Source organism: Salmo trutta, chromosome 32, assembly GCF_901001165.1.
Source record: "Salmo trutta chromosome 32, fSalTru1.1, whole genome shotgun sequence".
NCBI lineage: Eukaryota > Metazoa > Chordata > Actinopteri > Salmoniformes > Salmonidae > Salmo > Salmo trutta.
The window spans coordinates 20,376,082-20,402,688 of NC_042988.1; the positions used below are offsets into that span (position 1 = coordinate 20,376,082).

General features: G+C 43.6%; 1 protein-coding gene across 1 annotated transcript in view; it reads left to right on the forward strand.

Annotated features, from left to right (window-relative positions):
• Positions 1 to 26,607, forward strand: part of LOC115171374 (netrin-1) — a 47,625-nt gene that overhangs the window by 5,373 nt on the left and 15,645 nt on the right. The gene's annotated exons all lie outside the window — the stretch shown is intronic.

Consider the following 26,607-nt stretch of genomic DNA (forward strand, 5'->3'; position numbering starts at 1 on the left):
TTCATCTGTTGCCACCACACCCCCAAAGGCCAGTGATTGGTTTATCACTGAAGAGATAAATGAAGGAGATAAATACACACAGAGAATTGGCTCCTCCCCTGACCATCAGGTTTTCTCTTCCAGAAGAGGCACATCTCTTAAATTCATCCCAGCTGCTTTGTATTCCAACCATGCACAGCGTAGCATTGACCCTTTCGCGTCAGACCTACTCTCCTCACTTCGTTGACTGATGGGGTGTGAAGGAAACTGTGGGAAAGACTTGCCTGCCAAGTGGCTTTTGAGGCAAGTTGAAAATGGTAGCCTTAGTCACTCATACGTGTAATTTTGCACTTGTTCAATTTGAACTTTGTTTTGAACAGAGGTTAAACGCAACGCTATTATTTCATTGAGATGGGGCCTTGACCTTACCAGGCTTTTACAGTTGTGGAGCATTTGTGCATCCAAGCCTAGTTATTGATTTCATGTTCTCCTCTTTAATGTATGTTATAGGCTTTTGGCCCACTGATGTAGAGGGAGAGTTTGAAAGTTCCTGCCAAGGCCTGGTAATTCAGTATGGTCTTGTTTTCTCTCTGAGCTGGGGTTCTCTGGCAGAGGGGTAGTATCAGTCACCTGCCACTGGCTCCTCCGCCATGTTTGACCTGTTGCCTTACACAGATCTCTGCATGTGTCCAACCCCCCTAAACTATCAACATAACAAAGAGCCTGTCACAAAGAACTAGAGAGAGAAAGCAGTTGAAAAGTAACTGTCCAACCCCCTGGTTTATAGTACATATTACAGGAAAGGACAAAAGTGAATTTACATGTAGATTGAAATAGGATGCAAACGATGCATGTCATGCACCTGTATTCCCTTTTTGACAAACCTATGAAACAGCCACACTGTCTCACAATATGCTTTTTCCCCTCTAATTGTTATCAGCATGTTTTGTACACTGTTGAAAGTATTTGGCAGCTATCGAACATAAACAGAAGTCATTCTTGGTTTGGACTGACACGTCTACCACCTACAGGGATGTTGAATTGGATGTGATTATATCAATATCCCACAGGCTCTCCTCTCAGGCGGTCCAGCACATACTTGTGTTGGACCAACATTAAAAATACCGTCAAAGTGTGCTGAATCTTTATGTGAGCTCTTAAATCACCCTGAAAGCCCACTGGATTGCGTTCTCTATGTCTCAAAGGGAACAGATTAGAGAGAGCATTTTAAAAGTAGAAGTTCATGTTCTACTGCAGAGGTTGTTCAGCCAAAAGACCCTGTTATAGAACAGAGCTTTGTTTAAACTGTGATATCTCTGGTTGAGCTATCCCACCTGTTTGGTAAAAAGTGAAGAGGAGACAGGCACTAACAAATCCCAGACCTCTGCTTTGACCCCATGTTGACGAGGCCTTCTCTATGTGTGCAGCAGCTCAGTGAGTCTCTCTGCAGGCCTGTTCTTTCTCCATGTGGTGGACTGGGACCATTGACATTGACAGCTCAGTTCTTTCTCCATGTGGCTGACTGGGACCATTGACATTGACAGCTCAGTTCTTCCTCCATGTGGCGGACTGGGACCATTGACATTGTTTCTGCTGACTCCAGTCCTGCTGCCTTCCCCTGGGCTGCCAGTCTGGGTCGAGGCCGGGGCTGCCCACCATCTGGGTCTCATTCCGCTTCCTTTGTAGCCCATGTGACAGGAAAAATAACTTATTGAAAAGATGATGTTATAGATGTTCTTGTAGAGGAACTCTTCGGCCCCAAGCAGCCATCATCTACTGCCAGGGGTTAGGACCATCTGGATTTGGTGACATGTTTGTAGGTTTTGATTTTTCAATTTATTAATCCCTATTTTGAATAGTTTTATATGATTGTTATTTCTATTACGTTAATAACCTTTATTTTGTCTGTTTTAACAAATATTTAGTTGGTTAAAGAATGTAGCATATTAAGTGAAAGTATATTGGAGCAAATAACCACTGAAATGCTTTCACTTTATTGAGTTACTTGTTTTGTATGGATAGTTACTTGTTTTGCATGGATAGTTACTTGTTTTGTATGGATAGTTACTTGTTTTGTATGGGTAGTTACTTGTTTTGTATGGATAGTTACTTGTTTTGTATGGGTAGTTACTTGTTTTGTATGGATAGTTACTTGTTTTGCATGGATAGTTAGTTGTTTTGTATGGATAGTTACTTGTTTTGTATGGGTAGTTACTTGTTTTGTATGGATAGTTACTTGTTTTCATAGAATACAGTATTTATTCATGAACACAGCTAGCAAAGAAAGGTCTCATGGGCTGAAAGAATGCACCGTTCAATTATGGGTACCAAGCAACAGGAAATTTGCCATGCAGACTTAAAAATAATCTCTGTAAAATAAAAGTTTTTTGAATGAAAGAGAAAAATAACCAACAAAAGAAAACACAAAAATACATGCAGCAGGAGAGCTTTTTGAGCAGTTAATCAGAAGCAGGTGGGTTGCAGCCAGGTCAGTATCGGGAGTCTCTCACAGACAGATGAAAACTCAGACACCTTTAAACACCCCACTGGGTATAGCAGGTCAGTTAGACTGCACTTAGACTAAAATCATATCATTAGGTCCATGTGAAACCATGAGTATAGAGTACAGTGCCAGGAGGGAAATATGTACATTGTTTGGCCTCTTCTAGGAAAAAGTATGGTCTGCGCGTTTGTAGAGACACTTACTGTATATAAAAAAAAACGTCAAATTTGCAGTCTTAAGAAAATAAAAGAATCTGCGGTCAATGTCAGGAGTTCTAAAGGTCCACACGATGGACCTCTATGCTAACAAGGTAATGAATAGCAGTACATTTGGGCTGTTACTCATTCCAAAACATCCCCAGACTAATTCTGTTCTGTAACTGAAGTGGAAACTACAGTGTATCTCCATATGGTGGGCCTGCAGGACAGTCTTTTTGGCACATCAGCCTGTGTGGCTGTGGTGAGCTGGGAGGTTTCACTGTATACAGGGAGACTAAAAACAAAGACGTATATTTTTGAGATCTCAAAATCCAAGCTCTGGTGGAATCCAGTGTCCTCTGGGCAAATGCTTCATGTTTTTGGGGATTTTGTTTTGTTGAGCTTATAATTCAAGACAGACATGAACGTAGAGCCAAAAAGGCTTTACTCTGGCTTTTAAGACAATAGAGAATATATTCTATGGCTATGTTGTGGACAGCGGTTTGGAGAGGTGGCCCTCAACATTTGGAAGGAAATGGTAGCTTTGGTTTAGGATTCCTTTTCTCTTGACTCTGACGTCAGAGGACCATGAGGGGTCATTTCACACTGCTTCAGCGTGTGTTTCCAGTCGCTGTTTATCTGGGTGGACACTCTTATCTCTTCAGGTCCTGAAACAGTCAATGCATTGTCTAGTGTTACTAATACATGATAACTGCTGACAAGTGTTGCATTATACATATCACAGGTCATATTATGAATGCTTGAGGTGCTGTATCACAAGCCAAGAGGAAATTGTAGAGACTGCATAATTCAGAGATCTCACAGTGAAAACGGAGACAGGTGGGTCTGGCAACTAAATGGAACAGCCGCACACGTTGCTAATCTGTGACCTCATTGTCTCTATGGGGTAACTATGCTGAAGTACATTAGTGATGCTGGGGGGTGGCTTAAATAAATACAGGCTTAAATATACAAGGGTTCTCAATGGTCAACAGAGGAGAGGGAGCACACAGGTAGAGCTGGGAGCCTGTCTACTACATATCCATCCTGGGTTGGCATATAAACTGTCCCCCAGAAAATCTGCTGTCTTGTAATTCCAAAGTAGAGAACAGGGGGATGTGGAGGATGGAGAGGGATTAAATAGTGTTACACTGGTTGCTAGATGGTATTATCTTCTAGTGTCTGAAGAGAAGCTAAGGAAGAACAAACTGCCACTTCTGTCAAAACAAGCAAATATGCAATATTTATATCGGTTGATAACCGTGTGTGATGGAATGAATATGTATTAGTTTGTTTATCTGTGTGTGTTGTTTGGATGTATCTGTTGACATAGGCATGGGAAGCTGATATGTGTGTGTGTTTGCGTGTTTAACCTACATGGGTTTAACGTCTGCCACCCTCTGCCCGCCTGGGCTGCCACGGCAGCGGCGACAGGACCACCTAGCTTGAGTGTGAGCGCATGGAGCCCCTACGCGGCGCTGGAGCTGGGGAGTCTGGGAATGATTAATGGCCCAGTGAAATGACACGCTCCGCGCTCCACCGCTCAGCTACAGACCCCCCACCAGCTCCCCCACTGTGCTGCCACCCAACACAGCCAGTACTGGGACGTTACCACCCCCCACCAGCTCCCCCACTGTGCTGCCACCCAACACAGCCAGTACTGGGACGTTACCACCCCCTGCACACACACACACACACACACACACACACACACACACACACACACACACACACACACACACACACACACACACACACACACACACACTTCCCTGTGCAATGGCATGGCTGGTTATCGCAATTACCCTATTACCTCAGCATTGTGAAACTCCCAGTAGAAGCCGAGCTAACGGCCCTTGTCTGATGCCATCCTCCCTGTTGTTATGTGGATACAGGACCGTTTAAACTAAAAGACAAAAACAACAAATGACAACTGGCTCTATTATGACTGATCGAAGGTTTGACTCATTCGAATCTGAGACTGTCAGCAGGAGGCTTTTCGTTTTCACCATGTCGTTTGCGTCAGAGCTAAGGAGTTTTTCAGGAACTGTTGCTTTTACGCCAACAAACTGGACCAACAAGTCAAAGTAAACATTTTTGACTGAAGATTTTAACTGATCCATACTGTTGCATGGTAGTGCTGTATCAACACTCAATACATTTCAGCTGGAAAATGTGTCTTCAGATACAGCAAAGTTCGTGTAGTGTCTAATTGTAAAACTTATCTCTGTTCAGTCCACATGTGCAGACTTCAGCGACACTTCTCGTCCTCCTCATTAAAAACCACTTATCAGAACGATTTCAGCGACTCTTCTCGTCCTCCTCATTAAAAACCACTTATCAGAACGACTTCAGCAACTCTTCTCGTCCTCCTCATTAAAAACCACTTATCAGAATGACTTCAGCGACTCTTCTCGTCCTCCTCATTAAAAACCACTTATCAGAATGACTTCAGCAACTCTTCTCGTCCTCCTCATTAAAAAGCTTCTTCTCTCCAGAACGACTTCAGCGACTCTTCTCGTCCTCCTCATTAAAAACCACTTATCAGAATGACTTCAGCAACTCTTCTCATCCTCCTCATTAAAAAGCTTCTTCTCTCCAGAACGACTTCAGCGACTCTTCTCGTCCTCCTCATTAAAAAGCTTCTTCTCTCCAGAACGACTTCAGCGACTCTTCTCGTCCTCCTCATTAAAAACCACTTCTCAGAACGACTTTAGTGACTCTTCTCGTCCTCCTCATTAAAAAAACACTTCTCAGAACAACTTTAGTGACTCTTCTCGTCCTCCTCATTAAAAACCACTTCTCAGAACGACTTTAGTGACTCTTCTCGTCCTCCTCATGAAAAACCACTTCTCAGAACGACTTTAGTGACTCTTCTCGTCCTCCTCATGAAAAACCACTTCTCAGAACGACTTTAGTGACTCTTCTCATCCTCCTCATTAAAAACCACTTCTCAGAACGACTTTAGTGACTCTTCTCGTCCTCCTCATTAAAAACCACTTCTCAGAACAACTTTAGTGACTCTTCTCGTCCTCCTCATTAAAAACCACTTCTCAGAACGACTTTAGTGACTCTTTTCATCCTCCTCATTAAAAACCACTTCTCAGAACAACTTTAGTGACTCTTCTCATCCTCCTCATTAAAAACCACTTCTCAGAACGACTTTAGTGACTCTTCTCATCCTCCTCATTAAAAACCACTTCTCAGAACAACTTTAGTGACTCTTCTCGTCCTCCTCATTAAAAACCACTTCTCCAGAACGACTTTAGTGACTCTTCTCGTCCTCCTCATTAAAAACCACTTCTCCAGAACATTGTAAAACAAACAAACAGCAGACCCAATCACCGCCGTGATAAGGAAATGGAGTTGTTCCCACTTTTATTTATTTGTCCAAATAACTTCTGCTTGGGCCTCTCCAAGGGTCTTCAGTACTTTTAAATTGATTTCAGTCACCCCCGACACATCATGTTTTTCTCCCATACCCCAGTGACTAATTCCTTTCTCCGAATAAGGAACCACTTAGTGGATTTAGGGGGAAATCCAGGGGGATAAATAACAGTAGGATATAATCAGTAGGGCTTGAGGACAATGGCTACCAGACCCCCCTCCTTCCCCACAGAACTGTAAATATCCCAGGGTTCCATCTGCTGCAAGAAGTAAAAACCTGGGGATTCATCAATCGCACTCCTCCTCCTCCTGCTGTGCTGTGTGGAGCAGATCTCTGTTCTGTTGGCTCCTGGAGCATGGAACCCTGCACAGGCAGAGGATTACACAGCCTTTCATAAGTCTTCCAGTCCTGGAGAAGATGGACGAAAACCAGGGAGGCTGTCATATACTCTGGGCAGGGAACCAGCACTTGCCTGGGGTCATGGTCACTCCACACACCCCAAACCCTCAGGCGTTACTTCCTCCCACTCCTGCTGGTCCAAACCCACAGGCAGAGATAACATCCTCACTGCTATGCTGATGTCTTGGGCGATGAACACTGAGTGTACACGTGTGTGTGTTTGTGTGTGCATATAATGTGTGTGCATATAATGTGTGTCCATATAATGTGTGTGCATAAAATGTGTGTGCATATGTGTGTGCATGGGGTTGGTGAGGTGATGGGGATCATTGGCCCTCTTTTCACAACCCTTTTCTTTATGCAAGATGGTTTATTTTCCAAGATACTGAGCTTCGTTTCTTCAGGATAGTGAGTTTGAGATATGGTATCTGGTTTCCTCACAGACGGGTGGGAAATGGAATGAGCTAAGAGGCCCTATAACAAACAGAGACCAAGGCCCAAGTTAGATTAAGCTGTGATGTAACAATGGCAGAGTCTGGGCTCTGTAACACAATGTTTTGAACTTCAAGAGTGACATTTCCTCAACACGTATCAAACCCAAAATGGTGGACTTGACCCATCCCATCAACAGATGGAGATGATTCAAAGGAGACAGGACCATTTCAATGACCTTACAGGTCACAGCAACTTCCAGGCCACAACCTCAGTGCCCATGTTCAAATCACAATGAAAACAGTAAATAAAACAGTGGCCAGTAGCTTCAGAAGGGTTTCCACTCCGTATCTCAAGGAATTGCATAAATTACAGTAAACCCTTAAAGTTAACATGTCGTATACACACTGCATTCCAGTTTAAATTACCTCCCAAAAGATCATTAACAATCCCTGGTTGACTTTTAAGCTTATTTTACTGTTTCATTCTAGGTTTGGCTTCTCACCGAAGAGCAGTTTCTTTAATGACTCTAAGTTTGTCTTGGTCTCCAATCACTCACAACTGACAGAAAAATCAACATAACAAGCCTGTAGCACATAGTGTTACAGTGAAACACATATTGGAACTGTCTGATCTGAATAAGTCATTGTGAAAAGCCAGATAGTTCGACAATATCTTATCTGGAGACAAGTTGATAATTCTGACCTTAGTGAAAGTGACAGAAATGACAGACATCAATGTGATGTAAGTCTATGTAAAATGTATTGGATTAAACTGTATCTGACAGTGATTGGAACCAGACGGTTCAAACGTACAGGTTAGATTGGTGTATTTTCTATCTGGCTCAGGATGTAGTTACTGTAGGTTCATTGGGTTCCCTAAGATAACAAAACGTTGGCGTGCAGAAGGAGGAACCCTGCCTATTCCTCTCCAGCCCAATTCCATCTCCTGAAAGCCACCTAGCAACCAGAACAAACTTTGGGACTTTGGTGAAATTAGTATGAAATAACACAACTCACAATGACTTCTCAGTGTTTCCACGAAAACAATCATTAACAATTATTCCATAACATTTTCTTTTCTCTTGCCAGAATGGAACTGCTCAGTCCCTTTTCCCAAGGCAAGCTGGGAAAAGGGCTCAAACATTTCCTCATTTATCTCACATTATGAGCTTTCCACCTGTTTTGATTAATAGAGAAAGCTTAACAAGCCACTAAACGGAAAGCCTCCAACAACACTGGGATAAGGACCTTTAATGATCCTCTGATTATTGAGAAATAAAATGGCTGGCCTGACACACTTGAAAACATAAAACATATTTGAGGGAGATTTTAACATCGGGAGTTTGCGTGGTTATAAATGAGCCCATGGAGAAAAAGGGAGAAAAGCCCAATAAACATGTCAGGGTTACGATGGATCATCGTTTATGATTTACAGCACAGCGGAGTTCTGCTCTCTCTCTCTCCGCCACGGGGGATAGACAAATAAATCAGAAATTAAGAAGTTGTTCATAAGATGATTGCACCACCTATATTTTATTTTTATCTAACCTTTATTTAACTAGGCAAGTCAGTTAAGAACAAATTCTAATTTACAATGGCGGCCTACCCCGGCCAAACCCTAACCCGGACGACGCTAGGCCAATTGTGCACTGCCCTATGGGACTCCCAATCATAGCCAGTTGCGATACAGCCTGGAATCAAACCAGGGTTTGTAGTGACACTTCTAGCACTGAGACGCAGTGTCTTAGACCGCTGTGCCATCACTGAGATATATTTCATGCTGGCGTATTTCCTCACCGGTGCTGTACAGTACATACGCTAAAGCGGAAATGCTCCCCAGATGACCCGTCCAACCGACACCCCCCCCATATACTCTTGTTTATTTTCTCCCACCGCCCGGCAGCTCATGACACCACAGGATGCTGTGCCACTAGCACGTCAGCCTGATACTTTCATTGGAAATGTTATAGTCCAATGTTTTCCCACATTGACAGCCCAGGCAGCAGCGGAGTTCACATAAGACACAGTTACCCTTAGTGCGGCCGCTAACATCTAATCCACACGCTAAGTCTTAGCGACCTTTATCATTCATAAGTAGCTCCCCGGAGGTGATGATGACTCCTGACTGTGGGGAGCTGGAGTGTTTAAATAGAGCGTGACTTATTCAGACCAGAGGCCATGAGAACAGGTCTGTGGATTGGGAGAGTAGCAGTTTGATTGGGCTCTGTTTGATAGCGAGATCATTTCCACTGAGGTGTTCTCCTGCCTGCTCTCATCCTGTTCCCAGCCCTGTGCAGGCAGGATAAATGGACTGAGATATGCTGCTCATTATATATTATTATTCACAAGACATGGTGTATTATCATTGGCACAACAACTAGTTGTTGAGGGGAGGGAGCAGAGCTCTCTGGCTATTACTGATTGCACAATTAAATCATTTTGCTGTTCCATAGTGTCAGGTCATTTTTTTGTAGTTAAGGGTTGTGATACAGAGCAGTCTCTGTGGGTTCATGTGTAGGTGATGTGTGGTTCCACTTGAGCTATTCTAAAAAGACAAGGCGGCATACCATACAGTAGCTATGTCTTTTTAACTGATAACACAAGCAAAGGAGTACTTGGGAAAGATGGCTAACACAAACATTGTCATTGAGATCAACTATGGTTTTTGAGAGGCTTCCAATGAACAACATGGATCCAACCCCAACTTCTCCATGGTTATGACATGTTGTGTGCAGTAGACTGGCATCGTTTAGGCCAATTAACAACTGGTTTTGACAGTGGCACCAGTCACCACCCATCACACTGGATACATTAGCATTCGCTAATGTTAAATTAGATTAGCTAATGTTATGCTCAGAACAGGAGAACCACGGTTTAATTCTGCCTTCGTTCTTAGAGCATGGCTTGGCCTGACATTGGGTGGCTGTTTTTGTTGAGACGCCACGTGCCTGGTCGCCAGGCAACCGCTCTGTTTTACGAGGAGTTACTCACACAAAAGCAGGGGAGGCCTGATTGCTCAGCTAATTGATCTCCGCCAGAGATCACAGAGCTGCGCTCGTAAAAAGAGAGCGCTCCCCATGACATCACTGCGTAGCGAGGCGGAGGGGAGATGCCTTCCCAGACTGCCTCTGTGTGAGAGAGAGCCCACAGGGAGAGAGAGGAAGGGTGTCCCACTGAGATGGGGAGCAGGGAGAGAACACACACCCTGCTATTAAACCTGTGTTAGTAGTGGGAAATGGGAGCCCATTAGGGAGGCTTTGTTGTTGCTAAACACGGCCACAGGGGTTGGTGGCGTAAAGGAGATCCTATTAGTCCTCAGGCACACAGTGCTGTTCAACATACTTCACTTCTGACATTTTGCTGCCAGGCCAAAGGGCCTTTATAAAGGAGTTATAACATAGAAATTGGGGTCGCTTGAGCTAGGACACATAGGACAAGTGTTTTTCAGACTTTCAGTAAAACACAATGTACAGTCATTTAGAGTGCAAGTTCTCATTATGGTACACTATCATAGTCAGTGTCTGTCATGGTGTTATAAAACATTTGTGTTGTACTATACCTCAAAGTATAGGCAGTCTGATTCAAGTTTGATTGTAGCTTTTTATGACCATGTAGTGGCTACTGAAGTTTACATTTACCTTCAGTAGCAGGTCTTTAACATTCTTCCTGTTGTATTCTCTTGGCAAGAGTGATAGCTTAACGCTGGAAGGTTATCCTTGGGAGTTTTCCCTATAAGCTTACACTCTGACTTGGTATAAGGCAAGCAGTTACTGATAAAATCAGCATTTACCTTTCTGAAGACTAAAATGGGTTAAGCGTATTGACCCATGCATTGTCCTTTGACATAAGAGGATGCTTGGGTCCTTGGGTTGAATGGAAAAGCATCAGAATCAAACACCATTTCATAACACAGAAATCCATTTCATTAGCCTGGCTTATCTCTTCCATCTTCCATCTCAGGGCACAAAGTGCACTCTTGTGTGGTTTGGCAGGTCTTCAAAGGTTAAAGGTGAACTGAGTGATTGATCATCATGTCTCACTCAGTGCTGTCATGGTAACCAAGCACAAGCCATAGCCCCCCAGGGATTAGACATGTTGCCACTAATTGACTATCCTAATTACTTTAGTTTGATTACATCTGTCGTGTCTTTGGCTATGCCGGATTAAGTGATATGACATGCTAACTTATAAAATTATTTCTCTGTAATTAATATTACCTGATTAAGCTAATCATGTAAATGTAATTAACTAGAAAGTCGGGGCACCACGGAAGAACGTTTATAGAGCTGTTATCTTCCGAATAAACTCTTAAAATACTTAGTAATATTTTACATCGATAGCAGTCAATATTAACCCTTATCTTATTTTCAGTCTCATAATGAAAGTTGTAAATTCTTGGTTATCTTCACGAACCCTGGCTAACAAGTTGAATCAGCAATACAAAATTGGGTTTAATTATTTATTTACTAAATACCTAACTAATCACACAGAATTACAAATACACAGAATACCAATGATGTCATACAGAAAACGTCCCGGTGGACGGAACCTGGTTACACAAAGGAAAGGGGGTTGGGCTTGAATGAAAGAGCGGGAAGACTTAGGAACCACAAACAGCAGCTATGCTATCGTAAATACATTATCTTATGCATTCTAAATTACCGCCCATTTGGAAAAGGAAAATGCAATAAATATTTACTCTGAGCTGCGCTTTGGTAGATTGGTCGTAGATGCTGGCCGGGTTGGCCAACAGATCTTCCTGTACTCGGAACAATGTCTCTGGTGGTAAATTGGATACGTGGTGGTATCTTCATCTGTTTGTTAGATGGATCCGTCGTCCGTCCTTTCCTAGCCCACGTCGACAGCGGCAGCTGCTAACTCAACGGCTAGGAAGTATCACTTCTGTAGTGAATAAGCTCAAAGTTCATACCAGTTCATACCATAGCTCACGCCAAGGTTGGCTTAGTTCTGTCCTTGATATGGTTTAGTTAACATGTGTCCTTCTAACGTAGAGGCTGCAGACCTCCCGTACTGGAACAACCTGGTTATCTTTTCATCAAAGGCTTATATAGTGGAGAGGGGGGAAGGAGGTGTTTCATCGTTTATAACCCCTGTCTCTTCACAGGGTTGGGCCACTGATCGAGCAGGGCACTTTCCTTATGAAAACCCAATTCTCTCATTTGGAAGCTAAAATTACATTTAATCTCCTAACAAACAATTTCAATATCAAACATTTCAATTGCATAACAATTCCATGTGACTCTGATAACTAGAGGGTGTATACTTTCTCAGGTACAGTTTATGTCGTCCTGTCATCAATCATAATGTCCCAGATAACAATGAACTGACGTCCATACTCATTACGTTATCAAGCATATTTCCAACTGGTTTTATTACCAAAATATGGTTCCTTTCCCCATTTGTTTGATGTTCCCAGACTCTCTATATTTAACAGGACAGCAGTCCTTCAGTAGGGTCAGTAAGAGAGGGGAAGGGAGAAAGGTATTTATGGGGGGGGTCATAAACCTTACCCACAGGCCAACGTCATGACAGTCCCCCCATGTTGGGTTCAATCTTGCGATTAAACTGCATGTTGTAAACCAACATAAAAATGAACGTGGGTTGTCCTGGTTGTGGATCATCGTTGTGGTCCCCATCTGGCGGTCGACCCGGGTAGGTTGTCTGCAAATGAAGAAGTCCGCTCCAAGGCTGGGCAGCAGATGTCCAGTTGGTGGTTGCTATTGCAGTCCCCCCTCTGGTGGTCGACCCGGGTAGGGTCTCTGCAAATGAAGAAGTCCTTTCCATGGCTCGGCAGCGGATGTCCGGATGTCCGGATCGCCGTTCCGGACCCGTCGTCTGGTCGTCCAGACTGGAATATCTGGGCAGTAACTTAGGCAGATGTTAACAACGCACACACACTCATGAAATATATCATTACATTTCCCCCCAAATGAGCGGCGTTGTGGCACTAACTGATGGTTGTATGGGGGAGTTGTTTATGGCTCTATCACTTTCTATGTGCCGAAGAAAATGAAACAAAATGAATGAAAGCATAAACAAAACAAAATATAGTTATCCCACCTTAATCATCTAACTGGACTGTATTCTATCTACGTCCATGGTCTTGGCAAAATGACCCTATCCTGGCATTGTCTAATGACATATTTAGGGCTTTCCTAATTTGCGGGGTGGCGCTTAGGGTACTATCCTAAGTTGACAACTATATGATAAGTCTACAGCTGTAAGGCACTAGTCTACAGTGATGACCTATGGACTTCTGGTTAGAAAACTGGTGAGTGCTGTAGAGTCAAAGGCCTAGAAGTAAATGTTCAACTTTACTAAGGCTGGTATTTTGCTTGGACCCTTAAGTGATCCTAGCATAAATCCTAATTGGATGTTCCGTTGTGCATGTGCGTTTATGCTTACACAATCGCGCATGTCAAGGGAAGAAAACCAAGTATTCTGGCAGATTACAACTTGTTCAGAATGAGTCTGACGTAGTCAGGTAATTTTCAGGTCAATGCCTGGAGGTCAGTCAGAATTGGTGTCAAGGGAGTCTGTAGTAGTTTTCTACAAGTCACGGTGTCTTCCACTATTGTAGTGGCGTTAGGTATGAAGTCTATTTCATAGCTATGTTATCCACGGAGGAGCTAACCTCACGACGGAAGTACTCTAAGTATTAGACCAGTCGTACGTGGTGTGATCATGGTTCATGACTTCTAATAACTTTTCTCCTGAACGGAGGGTTCTATTTATTAGTGGCATGTGTTAACCATTGGAAGAGTGCACTGGAGATTCCCTTCCCCGTGTTGCACTCTGAGTGACTCCTATGTCGCTATTATCAATAGCAATTTAACTGGTGAGGTTACTAATCCTCTTACTGAGTGTTGCTGGACTGACTGTGGTATTGGCACTGGTATTGGTACTGGTATTCAAGGGGTCCAGTTGTCCTACCGATTTATTCTGAAATATTATCTACCGGAACACATGATTGGAACATATTACTAGTTGTATTGTAGTTGAACCTACACATGGCAAGGAATGATTATTGTTGCCATTTGTTTTGGAGGTGGACAAGTCCACTGGACTTCCTTTACGACCAGTGTGGTACACCTCAGAACTATCTTAGATGTGTTCTAAGATAATCCCCGTCTAGGGGCCTGTCTGCTCCTCACTGTTCTCATAGGGGAGTTTACAACTAGATTTGATTTATGCTCTGGCGGCCTCGTACGGTGTTGTCCATAGTCTCGACCCCCCCACCGGCCTCGATGAGGCTCATCATGGGTCTGGGCTACTATTCCCCCCCTTTGTGTCTCGGGACCCCCCCACCAGCGGGTGGTGTTGGTGTCCGAGGCGCAAACGAAAAGGTCGGACCCTATGTACGAGTTGTCAGTGGCCGCGTTATTATGAGAATGGCTGTAACCTTTCAACCAAATCTCCTGGTGTTTGTGCTTCAACACCCTCAGTGGCTGTCGAGGTCTGTCAGTCACCACCGCGTCCGCGTGTGGCAACCTCTTCAGTACCTGCGAACTGAGACGAGGATATCGGTCTGTGATATCGCAAAGTGTTTCACCAGTGGGAGTCATCGGGTCAGTTGCTGGACTGACGCCATTAGTGTCATTGTAAGGGGTGACAGTCCCCAACAAAGCAGAAGGTGTAGTATCATCGGAAGCAGAGTGTACTCTGCGCATCAATGTTTTTCTTGCTGAGACGGCCGCAGTGCTTGAGGAAGTGTCCGAAGGGCAAGAGAAGTTGATCTCAACTACTGTATTGCACGACTGCAAGAAGGAGGGAAGTTGCTCATTCACAGAGACAGCTGGCTCGAAATCATGAAAAGAATGGTCAATCAGGTTGGCTGATGGAATGTGTCGAGATATCGTAATATCTCCTTGGATCGGATTCTGCACCAAGAGGTTTCTAAACGTCTTTTTCCCAAGGGGTGCTTTCGACAGATACCCCTCGTGAAGGACTGCGTTGCAGCTAGCGTTAGGGGAAGACAGTGTGGTCAGTGGAGAAGGCACTGTGGCCTGTGACCATACCTGGTTGGTTTTCCAATCCATCAATGGGAGTAACCGATCCATCAAGTCTGATCCAAGTAGCAGGGTTACAGTTTCGAGGCTGGTAACATACACAGGGTGAACGAGCGATACGTCCTGGAAGTGTAGTTTCAGCATGACTCTCAATGTGAGAGGCGAGGTAGTCTGAGTGACCCCTCGAAGTTTAGTGTCGCATCGTTCCACTTTTAACCAACGTTTAGTTGGCTTCAAAGCCCTTTTTAGATCATCAAACAATGTTTGAGAGATGAGTGATATTGTCGCACCCGAATCAATTAGCGCATGACAAGCTAAGCAGTCCTCCAGGACTGTTTCCAGGTATGGCCGTTTAGATTCGTGGTTAGTGGACATATTCCCCACAAAGTGGAGTGGTCGTTCGCAACGACGTGGTGTGCCATGTCTGTTCAAGATGGAAGCAGATTGACTTTTCCAATTTTGAGTGGGCTTGGCTTTAACGAAGCGTTTGACCTTTATCTTCGCAACTTTTGTATCAGAGTCTATAGACAGAGCCCGGGGGCTTGTTTCTTGATCAAGCCGGCCCTGGATAGGGTCTTGAATGAGAGCGGGAGAAATTTGAACTTTAACGTCAATGCTATGGGTGTTAATTCCTGCGGACCTGGTGTCCGGTAATTCCCCGTCTAGTCCTTGTGACTTATCTTTTACCCTTTTCTCAAATTGTTCTCGCTTAAGTTCTTCCCGTAGTGGGACTTCTGGAGAACTTTGGTCTACGTTTTGATCGTCCTTCAACCCTTTGTTACCCTTGTGCTCTGACACTTTTTGTGGGTTGGGTGCAGGAACGTAGCGAACGGGTCGATTGTAGCGGTAGTCATGTTGATGGCTACGTACTTTACATTTATTTCGACCGCGGAGGTTATTGGAACCATGGTTTCGTGGTAGAAACTGTTGTTGTGCGTCATCTCTCGACGCTCCAATACCTGATAATTCACCCTCTAACTGGAGTGAGTGCTCCTGGTCAAACTTCAAAACCGAGTGGTCAGGGTTCTTAGTGTTGCAAGCTTTTGATGCCTCAAAAGCTGTGCTTGCAAGCTCTCTGAGTTGTAAGATAGGCAAGCCAACGTGGGCTGCAGGGCCCAAGTAGGTAATGAAGGTGGGATACATGTTCGACAGAAACATTTGTTTGAATGGTAACAGCTCTTCCATTCCTGTTTCCGTGAGTAGGCCAAAGTAAGCTGAACGAAGCCTATGATAGAAAGCTTGTGGGTGTTCGTTCCGAGCTTGTTTGACCGTGTTAGCCAGTGAGCTATCGTGTTTGCGAGTCGCAGAACCACTGAATTCTAATTTCAAAGCTGTGGCAAGTTTAGCGTAGTCATTTAGCACGTGTTGCTGTTGTAGGCGAATGAACCTCGTCACGTGTCTATTCGACGTTCGCTTCAACAGGTAAACCCTGTCAGAACCCGTAGCATTCGGGTAGCCACCCAACGCGTCCTCTATGTCAGCTAGGAACGTCTCAGTATCGTTTGGCTGACCTGGAACGGGGTCAAAGGTGGGGAAATTCTTGACGAGTTTGTCAAGGTATTCCGCGCCAAGCGGGCGGAGAGGGTTGGCTTCATCCTGTGGAGAAATTGGGGCCGACAGGCCAAGAGGAGAAGCCAAGCTTTGGCTTTGTTGGCCAAGAGGCTCCATATTACTCAGTGCCGAATGGCAAAGAGGAGAAGACTGAGGGACACATGATGGAGGCAATGTCTGAAACCTATCGTCTTCACTCCTTTGAGTACCGGACTCCGGTTGCTTGGATGGGTAGTCATGCTGTAGAGCGTGACCATTCTGGACTTCCTCCAGATGGTACCTAAGGGTGGTCTTCTGCTGCATTGCAGAGTCCACTTGAGCGCTTAGAGTACCAATTTTGGACACGTGAGTGTCACACCTGCTCCTTTCGGTCTCAAACTTATCTGTCATGGTTTGCAGATAGAGGTCTTGAGTACGGAGCGAGAGATTCAGTGATGAGATTTCCTCTGCTTGCTTAGAAATCAATATTTCCATCCTCATCACCTGAGTTCTCTCATCATTCATTTGGTCAGCAACTTCAATAAGTTCTGCTAATTTATCATCCAACTTTGTCACTGTGTTCATTAACTGATTGTCTTTGGTCTGCAGCGCTTTGAGGAGCACCGTGTTATTTTGAGTAACATTCAACAAAACAGCATGCATGTTGTCAAGTTGAGCGCTCCTGTTTGTAGATAACTCTTCAGATTTATCTAGTTTGGCGTGGACATCATCGTATTTAGTTTTGGCTAAATCGAGTTGTTCCTGTAGCATATGATTTTGTTCCTGTAGAAAACGATTTTGTTGAAGAGCTTGTGCTCGTTCATCGTCATAAGTATTTGCAATTACTTTTAATTGTTCCGATTTCAAACGCAGTTCCTCGACTAGCAGAATGTTTTCATTTCCTGCTTTTGTCAATAGTTGCTCAGTTCTCTCCACCTTTGCCCTCATGTTAGCCATGTCTTGCACGTGCTTCAGCTGCGCACTGTGGTATTGGATCGATGCCAACCTTTGATGGCGATACATAAGTGCTAAAGTGGAGAGAACCGTCACAAAGCCTGTGTTTGATGGTTGATTTTGGAAAGCGTTCGCAATTTCGGCTGATTTTTCACTAATGGCATAATTAGGGTTGGTATCGCTGCTGAGGTCAGAGATCAATCCTTTTATGGGTGGAGGTTCCCTAATTAGCGGAGGAGTGGTGACCACCTCCTTTGGTAGCTTGCACATTATTAGAAAAATTTAGAGGAAAAATGTTCCTATTTTTTTTTCAATGTTTGGGTTTGGAATTCATTGGAAGCTGCAAAGACAAGTTTAATCTATTTATAGATGTTGACGAACCATCAGTACTGTACCAGTAATGTAGAAGTTGGATGTGAATGAATTTGCAAAAGCAAATTGAATGAATTAATCAATGCCAATGATTAATCCTACCTGGGTAGGCTATCTGGGTATTAAACTTGAATTAACCTTAGAGGTTGCTTCATCCAGGTTAATATGAGAAGTTTTAAAAGTGTCTCATTTGATTGGAAGAACATTAAGGTATGTTCAACAATTTAACTTATTAAATTGAATGAGATGATAATCCATACAATCTCCATTGATTGGATATCATAAGTGTAAACAGTAGATCAAATGTTGGGAACACTCCCCGCTATGGTACACTTCTTCCTTGGGCCGAAGCCACATGGGATTCCCGCTGGGGCGGGACTTCTGTCAGTACTGGATTACTGAATGGGTTTTGCAAAAACCAAATTTTACTGATTGATCAATTTTAATGATAAATCAAACCTGTATAGGCTATTTGGGATTTAAACTTTAATTAACCTGAGAGGTTTATTCACCTAGGTTAATGTGGAAAAAAGATTACAATGTCTCATTTAGAAAACTCATCAATTTGGATATTATTTAAAATTGAGAATGTAAATCTGGCAATTTCACTTATTAGTTCAATTGAATAAGACATCGATATCCGTCTGGATATCACGAGTAACGACTTGAGTGTCACCTGACTAATTCTAATTGAAGGAAAGTACTGGTGACTCTTCAGAGGTCTGCTGGCACACGTTGAAATCCAACTCAAGTCGGATGAATTACAATGTGGCACAAAACAACATGGCTGTTTTCCCTTTTGTTAGCTTAGCATCTCGAGCAAGCTAATGCTACTTGATGCCTGAAAAATGCTCAACCTAGGATTCCCTTGGCAAGGGAAAGGTTTTACTTATAACGTATTATGTTCAAACCCTTTTCGGCGATATTTGACGATGTTTTAACCGGAACTCGCGGTAAACAACAAAATGCACCGTGGTCTACTCGCATCGAAACGCGAGAGAGACAGAGAGATACTTATCGCTGGTCAAGCTAATCTCTCCTAAATTTCAATCGGCTGGCTCTTTGTCCTCGCTCGAGAAATGAATAATGACCTAGCAAACACGCGTCTGAAACGTGAGAGGCAGAAATACTTAGCGTTTGGCCAAACGCGCTATTTCTCAGATAGCTTTATCAGTCCTCCTACAGAACTGTATAGCTTATGCTCGCCACTGACTACCTCAGAGCACAACACGGAGGCGATTCTCCAGAGCACACACGCACCAATAATTCCGGTCTACACTTCCCATAATGTATATAATCAACTTGGTATATTATGTAATCTGCTTTTCAATTTTATATAGGCTGAATCAAAATGAAAGCTTCATCCTATTTTAGATTCCTCGCACGGGGGCTCCATTATGTCGTGTCTTTGGCTATGCCGGATTAAGTGATATGACATGCTAACTTATAAAATTATTTCTCTGTAATTAATATTACCTGATTAAGCTAATCATGTAAATGTAATTAACTAGAAAGTCGGGGCACCACGGAAGAACGTTTATAGAGCTGTTATCTTCCGAATAAACTCTTAAAATACTTAGTAATATTTTACATCGATAGCAGTCAATATTAACCCTTATCTTATTTTCAGTCTCATAATGAAAGTTGTAAATTCTTGGTTATCTTCACGAACCCTGGCTAACAAGTTGAATCAGCAATACAAAATTGGGTTTAATTATTTATTTACTAAATACCTAACTAATCACACAGAATTACAAATACACAGAATACCAATGATGTCATACAGAAAACGTCCCGGTGGACGGAACCTGGTTACACAAAGGAAAGGGGGTTGGGCTTGAATGAAAGAGCGGGAAGACTTAGGAACCACAAACAGCAGCTATGCTATCGTAAATACATTATCTTATGCATTCTAAATTACCGCCCATTTGGAAAAGGAAAATGCAATAAATATTTACTCTGAGCTGCGCTTTGGTAGATTGGTCGTAGATGCTGGCCGGGTTGGCCAACAGATCTTCCTGTACTCGGAACAATGTCTCTGGTGGTAAATTGGATACGTGGTGGTATCTTCATCTGTTTGTTAGATGGATCCGTCGTCCGTCCTTTCCTAGCCCACGTCGACAGCGGCAGCTGCTAACTCAACGGCTAGGAAGTATCACTTCTGTAGTGAATAAGCTCAAAGTTCATACCAGTTCATACCATAGCTCACGCCAAGGTTGGCTTAGTTCTGTCCTTGATATGGTTTAGTTAACATGTGTCCTTCTAACGTAGAGGCTGCAGACCTCCCGTACTGGAACAACCTGGTTATCTTTTCATCAAAGGCTTATATAGTGGAGAGGGGGGAAGGAGGTGTTTCATCGTTTATAACCCCTGTCTCTTCACAGGGTTGGGCCACTGATCGAGCAGGGCACTTTCCTTATGAAAACCCAATTCTCTCATTTGGAAGCTAAAATTACATTTAATCTCCTAACAAACAATTTCAATATCAAACATTTCAATTGCATAACAATTCCATGTGACTCTGATAACTAGAGGGTGTATACTTTCTCAGGTACAGTTTATGTCGTCCTGTCATCAATCATAATGTCCCAGATAACAATGAACTGACGTCCATACTCATTACGTTATCAAGCATATTTCCAACTGGTTTTATTACCAAAATATGGTTCCTTTCCCCATTTGTTTGATGTTCCCAGACTCTCTATATTTAACAGGACAGCAGTCCTTCAGTAGGGTCAGTAAGAGAGGGGAAGGGAGAAAGGTATTTATGGGGGGGGTCATAAACCTTACCCACAGGCCAACGTCATGACACATCTCTGTAGTAAAATCAGGCCACCTGGGCTCATCTGCTTCCATCTCTACCCTTTAAGCCAACCATGTCAAAGTGTGAAAAATAACTGTGTTGGTCAACATGCAGTATTTCCAGGAACTGTCCAAAAACTGTCACTGTGGCGACCCTCTTGTCCAGTTCTTCCATGTTCTTCATGGATGAGCAATATTTCCATCAATGCCTGTGTGCATTCCTTCTAGAAGAGAGAGCTACTGAATGCCCAGTGTCAGTGGTATGGTGTGAGGGGCCACTAAGGGGGACAATGCAGATGTTGGGCCTTCCAGCGTAGAGAGGTCAGAGTTTCCATTCAGTTCCTATAGCTGAGGAAGGAACTGAGCCAGGTGCTGCTTCCACTACAGATGAACCCCAGCCCCAGGGTCGTTCATCACTGCATCCTGTTAAAACCTCCTCCCTCACCGCCTCCAATGTGTGTCTCAATAAAAACAAATGACACATGCTGAAAGTCCTCGTGTTCAAACAGTTGTCTGTCTCATCCTGTCAGCTCTGCTCAGACAGATCAGTCTTTATACGCTCTTTATCTGCACTCTCGCTTGTTTACTTATTTGTTAGCATTACGCCGAGGTGACGGGTTGCTATGGAAGAACATCAGGGCCGTTGGCTGAATCAGTCCTTCCAATATGAGACGTTTCTATTTTTTTTTTTACTGTTTCTGTCTTTTCACCCCAGCTCAAGTCATCAAAAGCATTCCGGAAACTCGTAAAATGATTCATCATCTGGATAGCTCATTCCAAAAGGCCTTTGTTGTTTTTTCTCCCTCATCAAAATAGCAGCTGCTCCAGCAATGTGCAATCGAAATATTTATTGTAGGAAAATGTTGAGTATGTCTGGGGCATGAAGCTGAGAGCTTAAGGGTGACTGATCTAACGGGAGTGTCCCACAGAAGACGTTCAGGGGCGTTTGTACCATTAAAGTCATGCAGTATGTATCAACAGACCAAATGCACAGTTGGATCTTAATTCAGTGACAAATCCCTTGGCCCAAAGAAATGGAGGCATATTACAAGTAGTGTTTCGAGGCATGTCTGCTGATTTTTGCATGTTTTTGGCACCAAAATGTATAATATATGCGTTTCTCTATTAAACCAGATATTTATGACAATAATGTATTAGAACTTCATAAGAGTAATGTAGGAGTGATTTTCAGTCGGTTGTGATGGCAACATATTGTATCATCCACTTAAAGCTATTGCTATAATTCTTAATGAGCCAAATAGTGACTTTCATGTCCCTTTCATTGATGATATACTGTAATACCATAGGTTCTCATCCTTAATAAAACATAACGATCGATTCATTATGCTTTCATAAATCAGGCATGCTATTAGTCACTTGTAATTTTTATTGATTTAGTTAAATAGTTACTTGACTTAACTATGACTTCATATATTACAGTTCCATTGTGATTTGGATATTTATGGGGGAATGAGTGGGAACACTTTGATTTCATAAGTGCTTTATGAATGTTAATGAATACTTGTGACTCATTTTCTGAAGCTTCACCCACACACCACGCAGGTGTTATGCAAGTATTATGCAGGCATCATGTAGGCATCATGTAGGCATCATGTAGGCATCATGTAGGCATCATGTAGGCATCATGTAGGCATCATGCAGGCATCATGTAGGCATCATGTAGGCATCATGTAGGCTCTGTAACAAGCATTTTCAATGAAATGTCACAAGTTTATTTTTCTCTAATTTCAACTAAAACTGTTTATTGGTGTAACTTCACATGATGCCAGGATTTGTTTTACCAGCACATTGAAACAAATGCTGTTTAACAAACTGCATAGCTCATAAAATGTCCTATAAACATGTGCAAAGTATACACCTATTCTAATTGGGAAATCACTAGGTTCCTGAGGGCATGGCCAATCAAGACTTCAATAAACCAGACTTCAATAAACAAGACTTCAATCTCTGAGTGTAGACTCTCACAGTTAGACCTGATGCACAGCCACCGCACCGGGAGGTTTACAGTAACCAATGTGGTAGTCTCTACAGTTAGACCTGATGCACAGCCACCGCACCGGGAGGTTTACAGTAACCAATGTGGTAGTCTCTACAGTTAGACCTGATGCACAGCCACCGCACCGGGAGGTTTACAGTAACCAATGTGGTAGTCTCTACAGTTAGACCTGATGCACAACCACCGCACCGGGAGGTTTACAGTAACCAATGTGGTAGTCTCTACAGTTAGACCTGATGCACAGCCACCGCACCGGGAGGTTTACAGTAACCAATGTGGTATGGGAGGAAAACAAACCCAGCGCTCAGAAATATCAACCTATTAAAATCAAGTGTTGTCATGGAAATACGGCATTCCTGGACAAAAGGAACACCTATGTGAGAATTCTGTACATTGACTACAGCTCAGCATTCAACACCATAGTACCCACGAAGCTCATCACTATGCTAAGGACCCTGGGACTAAACACCTCCCTCTGCAACTGGATCCTGGACTTCCTGACAGGCCGGTAAGGATAGGCAACAACACGTCTGCAGCGCTGATCCTCAACACTGGGGCCCCTCAGGTGTGTGTACTTAGTCCCCTCCTGTACTCCCTGTTCACCCACGACTGCATGGCCAAACACGACTCCAACACCATCATTAAGTCTGCTGACAACACAACAATGGTAGGCCTGATCACCGACAACTATAAGACAGCCTATAGGGAGGAGGTCAGAGAACTGGCAGTGTGGTGCCAGGACAACAACCTCTCCCTCAATGTGAGCAAGACAAAGGAGCTGATCGTGGACTACAGGAAAAGGCGGGCCGAACAGGCCCATATTAACATCAACAGGGCTGTAGTGGAGCGGGTCGAGAGTTTCAAGTTCCTTGGTGTCCACATCACCAACGAACTATCATGGTCCAAACACACCAAGACAGTCGTCAATAGGGCACGACAAAACCTATTCCCCCTCAGGAGACTGAAAAGATTTGGCATGGGTCCCCAGATCCTCAAAAAGTTCTACAGCTGCACCATCTAAGAGCATCCTGACTGGTTGCATCACCGCCTGGTATGGCAACTGCTCGGCATCTAACCGTAAGGCGCTACAGAAGGTAGTGTGTATGGCCCAGTACATCGCTGGGGCCAAGCTTTTTGCCATCCAGGACCTGTATAATTGGCGGTGTCAGAGGAAAGCCCATAAAATTGTCAGAAACTCCAGTCGCCCAAGTCATAGACTGTTTTCTCTGCTACCACAGGGCAAGCGGTACCGGAGCGCCAAGTCTAGGACCAAAAGGCTCCTTAATAGCTTCTACCCCCAAGCCATAAGACTGCTGAACAATTAATCAAATGGTCATCGGACTATTTACAATGATCCCCCCCATTTGTTTTGTACACTGCTGCTACTCGCTGTTTATTATCTACGCATAGTCACTTCACCCCCACCTACATGTACAAATTACCTCAACTAACCTGTACCCACGCACACTGACTCGGTAACCCCTGTATATAGCCTCGTTATTGTTATTTTATTGTGTTTATTTTGATTATTTTTTACTTTAGATTATTTGTTAGATATTTTCGTAACTCTTTTTTGAACTGCACTGTTGGTTTAGGGCTTGTAAGTAAGCATTTCACGGTAAAGTCTACACTTGTTGTTTTCGGCGCATGTGACAAATAAAGTTTGATTTGATTTGGATACCTCGGAGAGAATGTGACACGTATATGAATCTCCTCAGGGTACTGATGTTGTGTTTTTCTCAGATCACTGACAGGGTGAGGATGAGAGGCTTGTTTGGCTTGGCACACATCATCCTCTCATAATATGGGCCACTATCATTATGGGCCTTCACTGACTGAGGGACTAATTGATCCCGGATAAACAATAATTCACTGGAATTCCTTTCCTCTTCATCCTTGAACAAGCGCAACATTCCTCTCAATACAAATCACAGGCAGCCGTGTACACAGAGTGTTTGGTTAACGTCAGACACCTGGTGACAGGTAGGTTATGTGTGTCTGTGGCAGGGAGGTGCTGAGTCTCTGCAACAATCCAGAACCTGCTATCAATACAGGGCATGTATGGCCTTGAGATTCTCTCACAGAACACAGAATATTAATCCACCTACAGCGAGCTGTGGGATGATTCATCATGTCAGCGTCTCACACCTACCATGTCCTTCACTATGCAGTATTACAACACTTGAAGATAAATCGATTGAAAGGATGTACCTCTAAGTATGTTCTACAGTGCTTCAAATAACAACAAAAAGGCACTACGTTTAGACTACACTGCCAGGTATGTAGCCACTGTTACGACCTCTATTATTGATCTGAAACTACAGAAATCACATTTCCTCCCATAATTGGACAACATTTACACTGTTATTGAACACATATTTAAAACTAGGGAGATTTTGTTTGTTTCTTCACTTGTTGTTTTGTTGTCAGGCTTCCCAGTTGTAAACACAACAGTGTGTGTGATAGATGCTGTGAGGGATATTTTGGGCCAGCTGGTCTAAATATAGCTTATCAGTACTTGAGGCCTGGGCACTGAGGGACAATTAGCGGAGTGATTGGAGAGCTGGCCAGGGAAGTGTGTAGGAGATAGCACAGCGCTCATTTGGAGAGGCTGGGGAAAGCCAAGGAGATAACGCTTATTAATCACATGATGCAGACATTCTCTCACACACACACATAGACACCACAACGACACCACACACAGTGGGTCACACACAGGCTGAAGCAGTCTTGTATACACACAGTCCGCACAAAGACGTGCTGCTTGTCAAAGTAATGGGAGATTTGGCCTATATTGCATGCAGAATGCATGTGCCCAGATACTTACCTGGTATTTCTTATCTCTCAACTTTCATCTGACTCACTGTGAAGATTAAAGTTACAGTACCAGCATACAGGTAACTGCCAAAATTAAGGAAACACTTGAGTAAACGAGGGATACAAAGTATATTGAAAGCAGGAGCTTCCACACAGGTGTTAACGTTAACGTCTCATGCTTAACGTCCCATGCTCATGTATAAAAAGGCCCACTTACCCATTATTTTGGTTACCATGGCTAGAAGAAGAAATCTCAGTGGCTCAATGCCCTTGACACTTTATGTTGGTGTTTCCTTTATTTGGGCATTTATCTGTAGGATGTTTTCCTCTGGTAAGAAAACTAAGAGCATTCCATTCCATTTCCCATTCATAAAAAATCCCATTACATTTGTACTCACACGTCCACCCAAAGTGGAGATAACATCTGGGATAAGAAGGCGGTTAAGAGGGAGGGAGGGCGCTTCAAAGCTCCGGGGGTCTGGTGTGCTCTGAGTGTGCTGATCGGCCCTGGGGTTTGAGGTGTGATAAGCCCATGACAGCTGCCAAACACCTCGGTTTGTGTGTGACTGTGTGTGTTTAAGCCCCAATTTAGAGGAAGCAGCCCTGAATCCCACCCACCTGGCAACCCTGGTCCCCAATGGCAGGTGTGAGTTGGTTGGTACGTGATTGGGAGCGCTGATGAACGTGTAGCATATGTGCCCTTATCGCTCAGATCTTGTGGCTATAACCTTAAGGCAGGGTGCACTGATGGAGAGATTATCCACAAATAAGAAACCATGTGGGCCTCTCCTCTTCCAGCCCTATCACAGCAGTACGTGCCTGGATGAGACTAAAACAGAAAAGCTCAAATGCAAGCCAAAAAATGGAAGTTCTTTCACAGTGCTTTGGAAGAGAGTATCACTAGAGCAGAGGTGTAAAGTCCACCCTGGCTCTAACACACAGAGAACTGATGAACTGATGAATGAATCACCATGTTTCATTTGGAAGTTATCCCTCATAATGTTATGACAATAAAACAACTAAGAGAGTTAGTAAAGGCTGCGAGATCTGTGGGAAAGGAAATCTCTCTCCTGACGTCACTAGGGGTCAGAGGTCAAATCTATAAGCAGGTGGAGGGGGAAGGAGAGCGTGGAGTCGGACCACACCATTTACTCTTAGAAACTGGATCGCTCACAGCCTGGCCAA